Source organism: Macaca nemestrina, chromosome X (genome assembly GCF_043159975.1).
Source record: "Macaca nemestrina isolate mMacNem1 chromosome X, mMacNem.hap1, whole genome shotgun sequence".
NCBI lineage: Eukaryota > Metazoa > Chordata > Mammalia > Primates > Cercopithecidae > Macaca > Macaca nemestrina.
Genome location: NC_092145.1, coordinates 16,049,749 through 16,068,821, shown reverse-complemented (window position 1 = coordinate 16,068,821; position 19,073 = coordinate 16,049,749). Strand labels below are relative to the sequence as shown.

Below are 19,073 nucleotides of genomic sequence, written 5' to 3'. Positions count from 1 at the left end.
GAGCCTGCAAAAGTGGCAATAGCTAAAACGTGTTCTACTTTTTAAATGAGAGAGCATCAGACATAAAAATATTCCTGCATAATAGGAGACCCAAATCCCTCCCTTGCTTTGATCAGTAGGAACAAGGATAAAGACAAATTGATGTATTTTATGTCAGGTGGCAGATCTGGAAGTATTAATATGTACGACTTGATTCCTCTGATACCACTTAGACTCTTGCAGAGCTATGGAAACTATGTCCACTTACTCTACAATGTAAGCACTCATGTAATGAGAGAGGCTTCAGGACACAAAATAAAAGTCTGTGGGCTGGGAGTGGGAGCACCAGGGCCTAGTGTGGGCTTGACCACTTAGCTGCTCTGTAATATTCAACAAGTCACTCCCCACCCCTCATCTCATTACCTCTATTTTATTTTATGTTTCTTATTGAGGTAAAATATGTATATAAAATTTACCATTTTAAGTGTACAGTTCACTGGTAATAAATACATTTATATTCTTTTTTTCCCCTTCATCCTCTCCCCTTTACCCTTCCCAGCCTCTGGTAACTACCAATCTACTCTCTGTCTTCATGAGATCCATTTTTCTAGCTCTCACATATTAGTGAGAACATGCAGTATTTGTGTGTCTGTGTTTGGCTTACTTCACTTAACATAATTGCCACCAGTTCCATTCATTTGGCTGCAAATAAGAGGATTTCATTCTGTTTTACGTATGAATAACATTCCATGGTGTATATATACCATATTTTCCTTATCCATTCATCTGTTGAAGGGCACTTAGGGTGATTCCATATTTTGACTATTGTAAATAGTGCTGCAATAAACATGGGAGTGTAAATATCTCTTTAATATATTGACTTTCTTTCTTTTGAATATACACTCAGAAGCGGAATTGTTGGATTGTATGGTAGTTCTATGTTTTGTTTTTTGAAAAACCTCCATACTGTTCTTCAGAGCAGCTGTACTAGTTTACTTTCCCACCAAGAGTGTGCAAGAATTCCCCTTTCTCCACACCCTCACCAGCATCTGTTATTGCCTGTGTTTTTGATATAAGCCATTTTAACTGGGGTGAGATATGTCATTGTAGTTTTGGTTTCCATTTTTTTTCTGATGATAGTGATGTCGAACACTTCTTCATATTATGTCTTCTTTTGAGAAATGTCTATTCAGATCTTTTGCCCATTTTATAAATTGAATTATTTGGGTCCTTTGCTATTGAGTTGTTTGAGCTCCTTATATACTCTGATTATTAATCCCTTGTCAAATGGATAGTTCACAAATATTTTCTTTCATTCTGTGAATTGTCTCCTCACTTTGTTGATTGTTTCCTTTGCTATGCAGAAGCTTTTCAGCTTGCTGTGATCCCATTTGTCTATCTTTGCTGTGGTTGCCTATGCTTTGAGGTGTTGCACAAAAATCTCTGCCCAGACCAATGTTCTAGAAAGTTTCCCCAACATTTTCATCTAGTACTTTCATAGTTTCATGTCTTCAATTTAAGTCTTGAATGCATTTTTATTTAATTTTTGTGTATGGTGAGAGATAGGGATCTAGTTTCATTCTTCCACATACAGTTATCCAGTTTTTCCAGCATCATTTATTGAAAATATTTCCTTTCCCCATTGTAGATTCTTAGCACCTTTGTCGAAGATGAATTGGCTGTAAACGTATGGATTCGTAGCTGGGTTCTCTATTCTGTTCCATTGGTCTATGTGTCTGTCTGATGCCAGTATCAAGCTGTTATGGTTACTACAGCTTTGTAGCAAATTTTGAAGTTACGTAGTATAATGCCTGCAGCTTTGTTCTTTTTGGTCAGGACTGCTTTGACCATTTCAGGTCTTTCGTGGTTCTATATACATTATTAGAATTTTTTTCTATTTATCTGAAGTATGCCCTGGAATTTGATAGAGATTGCATCGAATCTGTAAATTTCTGCAGGTAATATTGTCATTTTAACAATATTAATTCTTCCGATCCATGAGAATGAAATATCTTTCCAATATTTTGTGTCCTCTTCTATTTCTTTCATCAAATTTTATAGTTTTCCTTATATAGATCTTTCACTTTTTTGTTAGATTGATTCCTAGGTATTTTATATTTTTGTAGCTATTGTAAATGTGATCAGATTGTTTTCTTGATTTCTTTTACAGATTGTTTGCTGTTGGTGTATATAAATGCTACTGACTTTTGTACATTGATTTTGTATTCTGCACCTTTACTGAATTTGTTTATCAGTTCTAACAGTTTTTCGATGGAGTCTTTAGGTTTTTCCGGGTACAAGATCATGTCATCTACAAACAAAGCTAATAAGCCTTTTTTCTTTCCAGTATGGATGCCCTTTATTTCTTTCTCTTGCCTAGTCGCTCTGGCCAGGACTTCCAGTGTTATGCTGAATAAAAGTGGCAAAAGTGGGCATCCATCCATGTCTTGCTCCAGTTCTTGGAGGAAAGGCCTTCAATTTTTCCACATTCAGTACAATATTAGCTGTGGTCATTACTCCCACTTTAGGAATGAGGGCAGTACAGTAAATGCTGTTTGTTGTTGTTGTTGTTGTTGTTGTTGTTGTTGTTGTTGTTGTTGTTTGAGACGGAGTCTCGCTCTGTCCCCCAGGCTGAAGTGCAGTGGCGCGATCTCCGCTCACTGCAAGCTCCGCCTCCCGGGTTTACGCCATTCTCCTGCCTCAGCCTCCCGAGTAGCTGGGACTACAGGCGCCCGCCACCACGCCCGGCTAATTTTTAGTGTTTTTAGTAGAGAAGGGCTTTCATCCTGTTAGTCAGGATGGTCTTGATCTCCTGACCTCGTGATCCACCTGCCTCGGCCTCCCAAAGCTGGGATTACAGGCGTGAGCCGCCGAGTCCGGCCAGTAAATGCTTTTTAAGGTACCTTACATTCTATGAGATCCAACAACATGTAAAATCCATAGATGTAAAAACAGACTGATGTTTTCTATCATAAAATGTAGCCCACAACTGTGCCAATAAAATAACATTTCCATACTAATGAAAAAGGATGAAATCACAGTTATAAGAGAAAACATTACCACTTTAATAAATGATCAAGTTCTGGGTTGGAAACAGACCGAAGGGGAAGGAGATAACACAGGAAAGACAATAGAAGCCACAGAGTTATCAATTGAGCAGCTGCAAGGGACAAGGTAAGATTGTTGCTGAGAACAAAGAGAAACAGAAAATACTGACTCTAGATAAAGTTGTGACATTGAGTTACACCCAGCTTTGTAGCTGACCCTCTTGAATTTCCAACAGATTTTTTCCTGAAATATAAAAGTGAGAACAAACAATTTATAATGCTCCCATTGCTGACCTAAATGCATTAACTTAGAGCATGAGAAATAAAAAGCCTCAATCATCAAAGCTGGATAAAGTCCACATTACAGCATGTTCCTTGTTGACTAGATTTACGTTTGATAGGAAGGTTGTCAAGCTGTCCTATGTAGAAAACTCAACTACTCACAAATAAAAAGGATTCATTCTCCTTACATTGAACTCGTTGCTAAGCCCAAAAAAGAGCTGACTTAGAAGCCAAATAAAGGGCTGTAACTCGACAGGTAACCTGACAAACACCCTTTAAAACAACTAATGGAGCAAATCTTCATTTTAAGACTTCTGCTGAAAATCCATGTGCTTGTACAATCAAACACAATCAGACACAAATTGAAATCAAAAGTCAAAAAAAGCATTTCCAATTAATTCATTCCTACATATGATCAAAAAGCAAAAGAGTCAAGCAAACACCTCACTAATATTTATTGTGCTATTGAAAAGGTAGTTGTGCCAATGAGGATACAAGCTTAGAAATCCAAATATGAATTTTTGAAGTTCTAAAATGTGTGGAAATGAAGAATTGATTTCGAAAGGCTCACAGAGAGAAGGAAGGTATATCCATCCAATCAGTAGCTCTAGTCTGGCTGTGTCACTTGTAAAAATGCAGAACATGGATCACTTCAGTACAGCATGTACTTTAAAGCTTTTAAAGATTTATTTTGCATTCATTCACCTTTTAAACAAATATGTATTGAGTGTCTACTATATGCCAGATTCTGTTCTAAGCTGTGTTTGGACAGATGTTCTGAGAAAATGCAAAAGTTCACAATCAAATAAGTTTGTGAAATACTAGGGGTTAAACGCACTGCAATATTTCCTAGTAAATACACATGTACACATTGTGACTCCTTGGGTACGGGTCATGTAAGCAGTGTTTCTGCAACCTATTTGATCAGGTTTGGTCAGTCAGTTTATTGGTCGGTTAGTTGTTGGTTGGTTGGCTTTTCCCCTCAGAGAGAGACAGAAGACAAACAGAAAGCAAGAGAGAGAGCTATAAAGACTCTATATGAAGAAGCACTTTGTTCTAAAGTCAGAACTATCTGTAGATGAAATGACTTTCATGGAAGATAGACAACCCCTTTCCTATCACTAATAGCGTTCAAACAAAGGCCAAGCTGCTCTGTGGTAAAGATAAGAGAGGAAAATCAGGCATATAGTTGATTGGAATAGATTATCTTTTAGAATAAGATTTAATGGTATATTCTCAGTGACAGTAAGTGATTCTAGGAAAAGAAAGCAAAACAAAAATCGATATACTCATGAGTTTGGAAGGGGTCAGTAACGGAGGTAGGAGGAACTTAGTTTTTATGTTCCAAATTTCAAATTAATAGAATTCTGAGTCATATTCATTTGTTTTGGGATTTGCTTATATTTTTTACCTTAAGAATATGTAAAAGTTCATCTTTAACATTCAAGAGTCCTCTATAAGAAGGAAGAGATTGGGGACTTAAGTGAATATTGTTCCTTCAGTAAATTAAATTGGATTAAGCAATGTGGGGTTTTTCTCCCGTAATGAATGATTTCCTTGTGAAATTATTTTCAGCATGGAAATCAGTGTGTGGAGATGTGTTGTTAAATGTTCCAGAAAGATTATAGAAAATCTATGTAACATCCTATTGTCTCACTGTGTGACAACACAGAAATTAACTTCACAAATGTAAAATAAAAATTTCCTGACAAGCAGTTATTAACAAGGAAACTTTCTTTGGTAACAGTTCAAGAAACTTGAAATTTAAGATACTTTATGAATAGTTACAAATAGAGGGTCAAAATTTTTTAAGCCTACCCTGTCAGAGTAAAGCCTCTGCTAAAAAAAGATGATTTTTTTTTTTTTTTTTTTTTTTTTGAGACAAGGTCTCACTCTGTCGCCCAGGCTGGAGTGCAGGGGTGTGATCTTGGCTCATTGCAACCTCCATCTTCTGGGCTCAAGCCAAGCTCCAACCTCAGCCTCCCAAGTAACTGGGACTACAGGTGCACACCACTATGCCCAGCTAATTTTTCTATTTTTTGTAGAGACGGGGGTCTCCTTATGTCGCCCAGGCTGGTCTCGAACTCTCAGCTCAAGTGATCCTCCCACCCTGACCTCCCAAAGTGTTGGGATTACAGGCATGAACCACCATGCCTGGTCAAATGATCTTTTAAGAACTACTTCTGACCAGGTGCGGTGGCTCACGCCTGTAATCCCAGCACTTTGGGAGGCCGAGGCAGGTGGATCACGAGGTCAAGAGATGGAGACCATCCTGACCAACATGGTGAAACCCTGTCTCTACTAAAAATACAAAAATTAGCCGGGGGTGGTGGCACGTGCCTGTAGTCCCAGCTACTCAGGAGGCTGGGGCAGGAGAATTGCTTAAACCCGGGATGCGGAGGTTGCAGTGAGCCGATATCGTGCCACTGCATTCCAGCCTGGCGACAGAGTAAGATTCCGTCTAAAAAAATAAAAATTAAAAATTAAAAAAATTTTTAAAAAAACTATTTCTCTGAGAGTCTTTGCCTTCATGATTTGAATACATATCACCATTCCAGGAATTTAAACTATATTAAGTGTACTAGTTATTCCTATGGGGTTAATGATAGTTTAAAATTTAAGTAAATTGGTATCTATAAGCTTTCCCATTTTATAGAAAACATTTTTTACTTCAGATCCCAGAGTGTAACAGCAACAATTCCAACACTTGAGCTTTATTTCACAGCGACGCTCTCTCACATCCATTTATCCAACCTCTCTGGGGTTTGTATTCACACACAATAGAAGAATATGAGTTCTGAACCAGGCTGCACACACGTGCCATGTCATCCAAGCACTACAGAACCACAGCTAATAAACTGCTTAAAAGAGCAAATGCCTCTATTCTCACATGGTTTCCTAAAAATAAATAAGAGGCAAAAACAGCACAAACAAATAAAAATAGATAGCGAAATGTCAGCCAGAAAGATAGTCTCTTCCATGGCAATAAACTCATTGCCACCACCAATATGAAAACAGACTGAGAAAGAGTAGTAAATGAACAATAGCTACCATTTGCTGTGCAACTAGTATTAACCAGGCACTACACAAGGCACTTTATATGCAGTTTCTCTGGTCCTAACAACAATCCTCCAAGGTTGATATTAAATCACTTATCTTGCAGATGAGTTAACAGGCTCAGGGAGGCTACCATTCATGCTTCATTCATTCATGCCATTCATACATACCATTCATTCAAACTTCTCTTATTCATTTGAAAGACTCATACTGAACAAATGCCAGGTGCCAGGCACTGTTCAGATGCAAAGTAGAATCTAGTAGGAGATTCAGCAAAGTTTTTACCATGTCATCTATGTAGTTCCCTAACCTTCAGATAGGTCATCTAAAATCTGTACTCAAAAGGTTATACCCAAATAGCTCTAATGCAAATTACTAACTAGATATGACTCCATAACCTCCCATTTTCTTCCAGGATGGGTTTCATCCCAAACCATACCAAGAATGTGTATAAACAATCTTCTGAAAGAAACTTCATTACTTTTACAGCCTGAAATTCTCAACAGTGATGCTTACTTTTAGCAATGATTTATTTGAAAGTTCCCTATTTCTGATGTGCATGACAGATAAAATTAGGTTTTGCTTGAGTCTTAAATCCTGTGCAAGGCAGATGGGATTCTATGTGTGTATTTTTTCCCTTTCAATCTGAACATCAGATACGCTATACCATCTGTAAATAGTAATGACTTACCACATGCAATAATTTGAAGTGTTGTCTTGACAAATGTTATGCTTTAAAAGGTGGAACACATAAGAGTAATTCCGAAACCATCACAAATTCCCATTGGACTACAGTAGAACAATCTATGCAGTGCTTTGTTCTGCAATAAAGGTACAGTATAAAAGACAGGCATAATTCTGTGCTAACAAAATAAAACCAAGATTCATATTAAATCCTTTTCCTGCTAACACCTACTGGAGCCTCCTTCCAATCCATTGTGTAATTCAATTCACCAACTATCCACTGGATTCTCATTTGCTCCTCTCTGCTAGGTGCTGTGGCCCATGGGAATACAAACAGAGTTCCTCACCTCACAAAGCATAAAAATTAAGAGAAGATAGAAATATATACAAACTACTGGCCATAATATGAGGCAGGGTATAGTACATGCTAGAATAGAAATATGCAATATAAAGTATGGAGAGAGGAGAAATGATTACATCTAAATTGAGGATGAGAGAAAGGGGAAGGTTTAATAGATAATGAGACATGTAAGCTGGGCCTTCAAAATTGATTAGGATTCAAATACATGGTCAGGGGAATAGAAAGTGTCATCCCAAGTGAAAGAAACAAGGCATCAATATAGGAGTAGGCTATTAATTATTAATTATTGCCTCAATTGCAGAGCCTGTTATTGGTCTATTCAGAGATTCAACTTCTTCCTGGTTTAGTCTATGGAGGGTGTATGTGTCCAGGAATTTATTCATTTCTTCTAGATTTTCTAGTTTATTTGCATAGAGGTGTTTATAGTATCATCTGATGGTAGTTTGTATTTCTGTGGGATCAGTGGTGATATCCCCTTTACCATTTTTATTGCATCTATTTGATTCTTCTCTCTTTTCTTCTTTATTAGTCTTGCTAGCATTCTATCAATTTTGTTGATCTTTTAAAAAACCATCTCCTGGATTCACTGATTTTTTGAAGGGTTTTTTTGTGTCTCTATCTCCTTCAGTTCTGCTCTGATCTTAGTTATTTCTTGTCTTCTGCTAGCTTTTGAATGTGTTTGCTCTTGCTTCTCTAGTTCTTTTAATTGTGATGTTAGGCTGTCAATTTTAGATCTTTCCTGCTTTCTCTTGTGGGCACTTAGTGCTATAAATTTCCCTCTACACACTGCTTTAAATGTGTCCCAGAGATTCTGGTACTTTGTGTCTTTGTTCTCATTGGTTTCAAAAAACATCTTTATTTCTGCCTTCATTTCGTTATTTACCCAGTAGTCATCCAGGAGCAGGTTGTTCAGTTTCCATGTAGTTGTGCAGTTTTGGATGAGTTTTTAAATTCTGAGTTCTAATTTGATGGCACTGTGGTCTGAGAGACAGTTTGTTGTGATTTCTGTTCTTTTACATTTGCTGAAGAGTGCTTTGCTTCCAACTCTGTAGTCAATTTCGGAATAAATGTGATGTGGTGCTGAAAAGACCAGTGTGTTGGTTTGGGGTGGAGAGTTCTGTAGATGTCTATTAGGTCTGCTTGGTGCAGAACTAGGTTCAAGTCCTGGATATCCTTGTTAACCTTCTGTCTCGTTGATCTGTCCAATATTGACAGTGGGGTGTTAAAGTCTCCCATTATTATTGTGTGAGAGTCTAAGTCTCTTTGTAGGTCTCTAAGGACTTGCTTCATGAATCTGGGTGCTCCTGTATTGGATGCATATATATTTAGGACATTTAGCTCTTCTTGTTGAATTGATTCCTTTACCATTATGTAATGGCCTTCTTTGTCTCTTTTGATCTTTTTTGGTTTCAAGTCTGTTTTATCAGAGACTAGGATTGCAATCCGTGCTTTTTTTTTTTTTTTTTTTTTTTTTTTGCTTTCCATTTGCTTGGTAGATCTTCCTCCATCCCTTTATTTTGAACCTATGTGTGTCTCTGCATGTGAGATGAGTCTCCTGAATACAGCACACTGATGGGTCTAGACTCTTTATCCAATTTGCCAGTCTGTGTCTTTTAATTGGGACATTTAACCCATTTACATTTAAGGTTAATATTGTTATGTTTTAATTTGATCCTTTCATTTTGACGTTAGCTGGTTGTTTTTCCTGTTAGTTGATGCAGTTTCTTCCTAGCGTTGATGGCCTTTACATTTTGGCATGTTTTTGCAGTGGCTGGTACTGGTTATTCCTTTCCATGTTCAGTGCTTCCTTCAAGAGCTCTTGTAAGGCAGGCCTGGTGGTGACAAAATCTCTCAGCATTTGCTTGTCTGTAAAGGATTTTATTTCTCCTTCACTTAAGAAGTTTAATTTGGCTGGATATGAAATTCTGGGTTGAAAATTCTTTTCTTTAAGAGTATTGAATATTGGCCCCCACTCTCCTCTGGCTTGTGGAGTTTCTGTCGAGAGATCTGCTACTAGTCTCATGGGCTTCCCTTTGTGGGTAACCCGACCATTCTCTCTGGCTGCCCTTAACATTTTTTCCTTCATGTCAGCCTTGGTGAATCTGACGATTATGTGTCTTGTACTTGCTCTTCTTGAGCATTATCTTTGTGTTGTTCTCTGTATTTCCTGAATTTGAATGTTGGCCTGCCTTGCTAGGTTGGGGAAGTTCTCCTGGATAATATCCTGAAGAGTGTTTTCCAACTTGGTTCTTTCTCCCCGTCACTTTCAGGTACACCAATCAAACGTAGATTTGGTCTTTTCACATAGTCCCATATTTCTTGGAGGCTTTGTTTGTTTCTTTTTACTCTTTTTTGTCTAAACTTCTCTTCTCACTTTGTTTCATTAATTTCATCTTCAATCACTGATACCCTTTCTTCCACTTGATCGAATCGGCTATTGAAGCTTGTTCATGTGTCACATAGTTCTTGTGCCATGGTTTTCAGCTCATCAGGTCACTGTTTATTCTAGTTAGCCACTTGTCTAATCTTTTTTCAAGGTTTTTAACTTCCTTGTTATGGGTTTGAACTTCCTCCTTTAGCTCAGAGAAGTTTGTTATTACCAACCTTCTGAAGCCTACTTCTCTCAGCTCATCCAAGTCATTCTCCATCCAGCTTTGTTCCATTGCTGGCAAGGAGCTGCAATCCTTTGGAGGAGAAGAGGCTCTCTGGTTTTTAGAATTTTCAGCTTTTCTGCTCTGGTTTATCCCCATCTTTGTGGTTTTATCTAACTTTGGTCTTTAATGTTGGTGGCCTATAGATGGGGTTTTGGTATCGATGTCCTTTTTGTTGATATTGATGCTATTCCTTTCTGTTTGTTAGTTTTCCTTCTACGAGTCAGGTCCCTCAGTTGCAGGTCTGTTGGAGTTTGCTGGAGGTCCACTCCAGACCCTGTTTGCCTGGGTATCACCAGCTGAGGCTGCAGAACAGCAAACATTGCAGAACAGCAAATATTGCTGCCTGATCCTTCCTCTGGAAGCTTCATCCCAGAGGGGCACCTGCCTGTATGAGGTGTCAATAGGCCCCTACTGGGAGGTGTCTCCCAGTTAGGCTACACAGAGGTCAGGGACCCACTTGAGGAGGCAGTCTGTCCGTTCTCTGAGCTCAAACACCATGCTGGGAGAACCACTGCTCTCTTCAGAGCTGTCAGACAGAGACGTTTAAGTCTGCAGAAGTTTCTGCTGCCTTTTGTTCAGCTATGCCCTGCCCTCAGAGGTGGAGACTACAGAGGCAGCTGGCCTTGCTGAGTGCAGTGGGCTCCGCCCAGTTCAAGCTTTCCTGCTGCTTTGTTTACCTACTCAAGCCTCAGCAATGGTGGACACCCCTCCCCCTGCCAGGCTGCTGCCTCGCAGATCAATCTCAGACTGCTGTGTTAGCAGTAAGCAAGGCTCCGTGGGCGTGGGATCCACTGAGCTAGGTGCAGGATATAATCTCCTGCTGTACTGTTTGCTAAGACCATTGGAAAAGCACAGTATTTGGGCGGAGTGTCCCTCCAGGTGCCATCTGTCATGGCTTCCCTTGGCTAGGAAAGGGAAATCCCCCAACTTCTTGAGCTTCCTGGATGAGGCGACACCTCACCCTCCGTGGGCTGCACGCACTGTCTCACCAGTCCCAATGAGATGAATCAGGTACCTTGGCTGGAAATGCAGAAATCACCTGTATTCTGTGTCGATCATACTGGAAGCTGCAGACTGGAGCTGTTCCCATTTGGCCATCTTGGAACGGAAAAAAATTATGTTTTTGAACAAATAAGCATTTCCTATAGAGGTCATATAGCACACTCTTTATGAGTTCTAACTCCAGAAACAAATTGACTGGATTCAAATCCCAGCTGTACCACTTGGTAGTTATGTGACCTTGGGCAAGCTACTTAAACTCTGTGTCTGTTTATTTTATTGGAAAAAATGGCAGCATCTATTTCACAGGGTTATTGTAATGAATAAGTTGTTCATATATGCAAAGCCCTTACCTAAGTGTATGATAAGTGCTCAATAAATGTCAGTCATTGTTATAAAGAAAAAATGACATTACAATTTCAAAGGTTTCATGTCAAAGTTAGCATTCATGCAGTCACAGACAATGTTTGTTACACAGGGTAGCTAGCCAGACATGAGCAGGGCAGGAGAGGGACACCTTCCCCACCAGGAATGTCAGGCAACCATCAGGTGATGGTCAGGCAATTATGAAACTGTCTCTCTAAAATAATAATTGGTCACAGCCAGTGCCAAGGAAAGGCCATCTCCTAATAAACAGAAACATCTAAAACTGGTGATCAGCAGCTCCTGATAAGATCTCAGGAGTTGAGTAAGTGGGCTCATACATGCACATTAAGAGGAAAAGTAGTGGAGTTTAACTGGTATTATGACCTTCTAGGACATTTGACTGGTAAGGGAAGAATGCCTCAAGTAAGGATGCATACAATTTCAGTAAACACACTGCGCATGCTCCCCTCCCAACTGCTAGCAGGCCACTGCACATGTGAACAGCCCACTTCAAGGGAAGAATCCAGGGAGAAGAAACACAAGATCCCAGAAGCATCCCAACATATAAAACCCCAAGACCAAAGGTCAAACCACACACTTGATCTCTCAAGCTGCCCACCTGGCCCTCTTCCAAGTGTACTTTCCTTCCTTTCGTTCCTGCTCTAAAGCTAAAAAATACACTTTCACTCCTGCTCTAAAACTCACCTCGGTCTCTCCTTCTGCCTTATGCCCCTCAGTCGAATTCTTTCTTCTGAGGAGGCAAGAACTGAGGTTGCTGCAGACCATACGAATATGCCACAGGTAACATGCTGAGTTTATTAGCATTAGAGTTCTGCAAAGATTTTAATTCTGCATCACCTTCCCCAAACAATCACAAAGGACCCCAGAGCCAGAACACCACTCCCATCTGTTCCCCCTTTAGGCCATCTGTGGATACGGTAATGGGTCATGTTTCCTGATCCATATCTCACATCTTGTGTACAAGAAAAACTCTTACATTAGATATCGTATTTAAATCTAAACACTGAACTTCTGTTTGAAAAACATGGAGGAGCTCCCCTTATTGGTCATATGGGTAACTACAAATCCTGAAAAACCTTCTGGTACAAAATACAAAAACATGGTGGGAAAAATAAAATTAAATCCTTTTTGGCCAGGCACGATGGCTCACACCTGTAATCCCAGCACTTTGGGAGGCCAAGGCATGCAGATCACTTGAGGTCAGGAGGGCAGCTGGGCCAACACAGTGAAACCCCATGTCTACTAAAAATATAAAAATCAGCCAAGTGTGGTGGCAGGCGCCTGTAGTCCCAGCTGCTGCGTAGGCTGAGGTGGAAGAATCGCTCGCGCCAGGGAGGTCGAGGCTGCAGTGAGCTGTGATTGCGCCACTGCACTCCAGCCTGGGTGACAGAGCAAGACCTTGTCTCAAAAAAAAAAAAAAAATCTTTTTTAATGCATGGCTGAGCTGGCAGGAAAGACAAGCAAATCCTCAGAGGCCAAAATCATTACTTAGGCAAATATCTTGTGGGAGAAGCCAACAAATAATAGCAGTTGCCCCTGGGATATCTAACAATTTCCACCTTTGTGCTAATGGTCATGCATTGATGAGGATTCAAATTTTACACTGTTGGGAATCAGATCAGAGAAAATATAGTATGATATCTGTGTAACCTATGGATAGGATAGAATTTTTAAAGCAAGATGGAAGAAGAACAAAGCATAAAATAAAAAACTGATTAATTATGCTACATTAAAATTTTTCATTTCTTTCCTCAAAATACCTGATAAAGAAAGTGATGAGACAGCACAAAACCTGATTGAAGATAATTTTAACACATGTAACAATGAAGAATTAGTAATTAATATCAAGGATATATAAAAGATTATAAGTCAATAATAAGAAAAAGAGAAACAATCCCATAAATACATGAAAAAAAAAAACATAAGCAGGCATTTTACAGAAGAGAAAAATAGAATGGCCAATGAATGCTTGAAAAGATACTCCACTGCATTTGTAAGGTGTGAAATGGAAATTTCAAGGAGAGTAGGATAACCTCTTATACTCATCACTTCAGCAACATTTTTTTTAAATCTAACATTAGCAAGCACTTATATGTGCAACAACATCATTACAGATGTGTTTTGGTTTTGGATTTTGCTCTTATCACAGGTTTACTTTTCATTTTTCACAAAACATCCATTTTGAAGGACCACCTTAAAATTATTTTAGTCATAACTGAAAGAAAACATACCAAGTAGGGTTTTACCCCTCTTGAGTTGAAGGGTAAATATGAATGACTTGACACAAACAATCTAAAATGGAGAAACAAAATCAGTTAGATGTGGTGACAAAGATCAAAGGAACTGTGAGCTCGCATTAAAGACATGTATAATGTTAACCCGAGCTTTTAGTGTTTGCCCAAGTGCCTACTATGCATTCAATGTTATTTTACCACGTGCTTACACAGCACATAATAATGAATAGTGTCCGCATCTGGAAAAAAACATGCACAGATCTGGCTGTTCTCAGATGCTCAGACTTTTAAGTGTGTTTTAAAGGAAGGAACCACAGGATTATTTTACCCTCAATAGCACAAAGTGGAATTCTAAGGAAGATGTGAAATGTAAGGAAGGAATGAGAGGATGGAAGGAAAGAATAGGAATACAAAACAGGAATCCACAATTCCACACAACTTTAACTTTTTTTTCCATGTGTTTTTCGGCCACTCTAATCATTCATGTATTTGTTCTTTCAACAAACCTTTGTTAGGCTCCTATCTTATACCAAGCCCTGTGCAGCACTGGGGATAGATACAGAAACCAGTTAGACACTGGCCTGGATCTCCTGGGGCTTTTCATCTAGAAGCAGGAAGCAGTGAAAGCCGAGAGTGATAAGTGTTACAATAGTATTGAGCCCAGGATGCCAAGAACACACAGTGAAAGGACATCCAGCACTAAACTGATAAAACAGATCATGTATTAAAAAAAATGAAAAAAAAAATGGTTTTATACTTAACCTACACCAAGTACCTCCTGGGACGCTTTCAGCACATAATATTGAGTCAGGACCTGAAAGTCCTTCCACCTCAGGACTTTCAGGTCCTGACTCAATATTATATTAAGGTTACAATATAACCTTAAGTATATTAATAATTAAGACCTGTTTCCAAGGACGAGAGCAGTACGATAGTGAGCTCCCTCATCTTTTCATACATGCCTTTTCACAGACCAGTCAAGTTTGTATGTGCTGCAAATAATGGGAAGCTACTCATTTCTGTAATTTTTCTAAGTATCAATATTTACATGCATATGTGTATTCATATAATGCACAGACATGAAAATATTAAGAGTTTAAAATGGAGGGTTTTAAAACTTTAATCTCCATCTTTATTTATATATTTTTTATTATTTTATTATTTATTTTTAGAGACAGGGTCTCACTCTGTCACCCAAGCTAGAGTGCAGTGGTGCAACCATAGCTTCATGCAACCTCAAACTCCTGGGCTCAAGCGATCCTCCCGCCTAAGCCTCCTGAGTAGCTAGGACTACAGGTAAGTGCCACCATGTCTGGCTAATTGTGTGGGTTTTTTTTTTTTTTAATTTTTTGTAGAGTGTAATGAAAATAACTGCCTTTGAGAATTAGATTCCTTGGATAATATGCAAAGCACAGTTAAAAAGAAATCTCTTCATCCCACATTTTGAATATTCCAGAGTATTCCTTAACAATAGAAACGTAGGGAAAAGGCATCTGAAAGGGCATTACTTTATTCACCCAAATCATCACCATTCAGTTCCTGCAGTGTAAATGAGTAGGGGCATGTTTGAACATGAGCTTAAAGAAACACTAGTCCCTGACCACTATAGCCACAGCCACTACTAAATATTTCTAAACATACTATCTTAACAATAGGTAAATATTTACATTAACCCCTATTTAACTTTTATTATGACATCAGATCTTTTGAGAGCAGCTATTTAAAGCACAAGCTATAAAAAGAGACAAGATGACCCACTCATATCAGAACTCACAATATCCGTGTAGACATGACTAAATGCCAGATCTCCTACTCTGTGGCTATTCACCTCTTCTTGGGTTCATAAAATCTAATTTTGAAATGTACCGCATCTGCAATGGTAAATCCAATTACAATGACTTACTTTAGTTTGTAATGCATGCAGAAGAACACACAATATCTGTTCATGGTCCTTTGAATATGTTAATGAAGAAAGCAAACCTGACTCTTTTGTAAACTGACAAGTGCAAAATTACAAATAAAAACAGGGCCACTGCTTTTTGCTCTATAACTAATCCCATGATCTAGCCTGCAATTGCAAACTCAAAGATGTCCCCAAATATGCATATTCCTTCTAATTGCCATCAAAGAGTCTCAGAATACATATACCTAATCACACAATTTCAGTTAAAATAGAGAAAATATTTAAAATAACTCTCAACGGTTATTCTTCTCATCACAGTGTATATGCAACAGTTAATGCTTCCACTTAACGATGGTACAAGAGTACAAATGAAGACTTGATGACCAGAGAACTCTTAGTATCCTTGAATGTAGAGAATACTGCTGGCTGATAGCAGCAGCTGATGCTGACCTAGCCAAGGTATTTATGAAAGGGCAGCTCAACCTCTACCATATCCTTCAGCCACAAAGTTACGCAAAATTCATATTCCAGTAGCATCTACAGGGTCTACTATAAGCCCATTAAGACAAAACTGGGCAAATGCTTCATGCTGAAAAGACGCAGTAGCCTCTTTGTGCTCTATGAAAGGGACATTTTTAAATATCCTCGCATCATGATTTTATATTATATAATTTACTTTTCCTCTTGTATTATTTTATGTGTATCAAAATTTTCATAATGAAATAATTTTAAATACACACATTCCAATACAAGTCTTAGATCAACATATGGAGCATGATCCCAGTTTGGTAAAATATCTAGATATATGTGGATTTTTTATTGTTGCTCTCATCATTAGAAATCAGTTCCCTGAAGGCAGAGATTTATTTACTTGTTCACCATAATATCCCAACAGTTTCTAGCACACTGGAGGTGATCAATAAAAGTTTGAATTGGCCAGGCGTGGTGGCTCACGCCTGTAATCCCAACACTTTGGGAGGCCGAGGCGGGCAGATCACGAGGTCAGGAGATCAAGACCATCCTGGCTAACACGGTGAAACCCCGTCTCTGCTAAAAATACAAAAAATTAGCTGGGCGCGGTGGCGGGCGCATGTAGTCCCAGCTACTCCGGAGGCTGAGGCAGGAGAATGGCATGAACCCGGGAGGCGGAGCTTGCAGTGAGCCGAGATCGGGCCACTGCACTCCAGCCTGGGCGATGAGCAAGACTCCATCTCAATAAATAAATAAATAAATAAATGTTTGAATTGAATTGATATATCTATATTCATAGAAAACCTCCTATGTCCTCACACACAAACTATTAGCAGTGTTTACCTCCAGGGAGCAGGACTGGGCTAGGCACAAGGATGACTTTCATTTATTAGTTCATGGGCATTTGTTTTGTTTAGATATTTTACAAAGATCACATATAAATAATTTAATTATAAGACTAGAAGATGAGGAAATAAAAGACACTTCCCTATCAAAAACAGAAAACAAAAACAGGAAAAAGAAGACTCAAAGGCACTGGGAAATGACAGGAGTAAGAAGGGAGAAATAAGGGGAAGAACCGAGAAAAGAAAGGGATGAAAGAGAGAGGGCAGGAAAAATGCGTGAGAGAAAATGAGAAACAGCTGGCGGGAAGTGACAGTGAGAAGACCTCCACCCACGGGCTTCGTGTCCCAGGTCGCTGCCCCTTGACTGTACCTCTTGTAGGTGTTTAATTAAGAGCGTGTCTGTGGAAAGCTTTTCCTTCAGCCTTCCTTCAGATTAAAAACAGCTCAGTAGAGATGGCAGGTGTTCCCTGTAGAGCAGCAGGAGCTGACATTGTCTTGGGGAAATGCCTAATACTCGCAGCTGAATGAATGTATTATTCAGAAATCCAAAACCTGTAGGTAAATTTTGAGAGGAATTGAATCAGTCTGTAAAGACGAACCACAGACATGGTGATTTACAATATGTAAAAATAGAAATAAGTAAATATTTTTCCTGCTTAAAGCATCAGCAAATCCACAGTAGATCTGGTCCAAGTCCAGTTATCGAGCCACTGCAATCTATTTTCCTAAAAAATATCTCCTGCCACAGGGAGGATAACTACACACTTGATTGACAAATCGTCTTGTCCAGCCTGAAAAAGCCTCTGCCGATTCCTGGTGAGTGTGGTATCCAAACACATGCCTCTCATTTCTTGTGTTTTCCCACCCCAGTCCTACACAGACTTGCCTGCCAAATGCTGAATCACAAACACAAAGGCAATTGAGTTAGTGATGATGTTGTCGTTTTCATTTGTATTACTGTTTTCCCTTCAGAGAGATCAGGTTGATACCTTCTCCCCTCTTAAGACTTCAGCACAGTGTCTAGAACAATTCTCATACTAGAAATGAATATGTTGCAAACTTTCTCTTTTTTTTTTTTTTTTTTTTTGAGATGGGGTCTCACTCTGTCACCCACGCTGGAGTGCAGTGGCGCGATCACAGCTCACTGCAGTCTTGACATCCTGGGCTCAAGTGATCCTCCCACCTCAGCTTCCTGAGTACCTGGGACTACAGGAGTGTGCCACCATGCTCAGCTAATTTTTTAAAATATATTTTGTAGATATGAGGTCTCACTATGTTGCCCAGGCTGGTCTCAAAATCTTGGGCTCAAGCAATCCTCCCACCTAGGCCTCCAAAAGTGCTGGGATTACAGGCGAGAGCCACCGCGCCCAGCCACAAACTTTGTAAATTCATGACAAACTAAAGATGAATAACTATCCAATGTGAGCATTGAAGGGAAGAATGCCAATATCTGTTCTAGTAAATAATTTCAAATATTTTAAATGTGAATGGTCCATAGTTTGGGAAACCTCAATTTGTGCCACTATAAAAATGAGGTTAAGGTACTTCCTAAATTGATCTACAGATTCAGTGCCATCCCTAGCAACATCCCAGATGGCTTTTTGCACAGAAATTTTCAAGCTAGTCTTAAAATTCATATGGATACGCAAGGGGCCTGGAATAGCCAAAGCAATCTTGAAACAGAAAAACAAATTTGGCAAGTTTATATTTCCTGATTTCAAAATTAGTACAAAGCTACAGTAATAAAGATAGGTATTATGATAGACTTACAGATACATCAGTGGGAAATAACTGAAAGTCCAGAAATAGATCTTTATACTGAAGGTCAATTTATTTTCAGCCAGGGCACCAAGACATTTCGATGGGGAAAGGATATTCTTTTTAATAAATGATGTTGGGAAACCTGGATGTGCACATGCAAAAGAATGAAACTGAATCTTTGCTGCACACTATACACAAAAATCAACTCAAAATGGATCAAAGATCTAAGTATTAGAAGTAAAACTATAAAACTCTTAGACAAACACATAGTTGTAATTTATTATGACCTTGGATTAGGCAATGTTTTCTTATATTTGACATCCAAAGTATAAGCAATAAAAGAAAAAAATAGATACATTCGACCTTCTCAAAGTTAAAAATATTTGCGCTTCCAGGAAACCCTGAAGTA

General features: G+C 38.9%; 1 protein-coding gene across 12 annotated transcripts in view; it reads right to left on the bottom strand.

Annotated features, from left to right (window-relative positions):
- Positions 1-19,073, bottom strand: part of LOC105481353 (MCF.2 cell line derived transforming sequence) — a 113,698-nt gene that overhangs the window by 68,572 nt on the left and 26,053 nt on the right. Inside the window, exon 1 of one of the 12 annotated variants that reach the window (XM_011740865.3) lies at positions 17,274-17,444. The exons of the other annotated variants lie outside the window; for them this stretch is intronic. The gene's annotated coding sequence lies outside the window, so the exon portion shown is untranslated. Of the gene's footprint in view, positions 1-17,273; positions 17,445-19,073 lie in introns of those variants that run through there. 12 annotated transcript variants of the gene reach the window in all.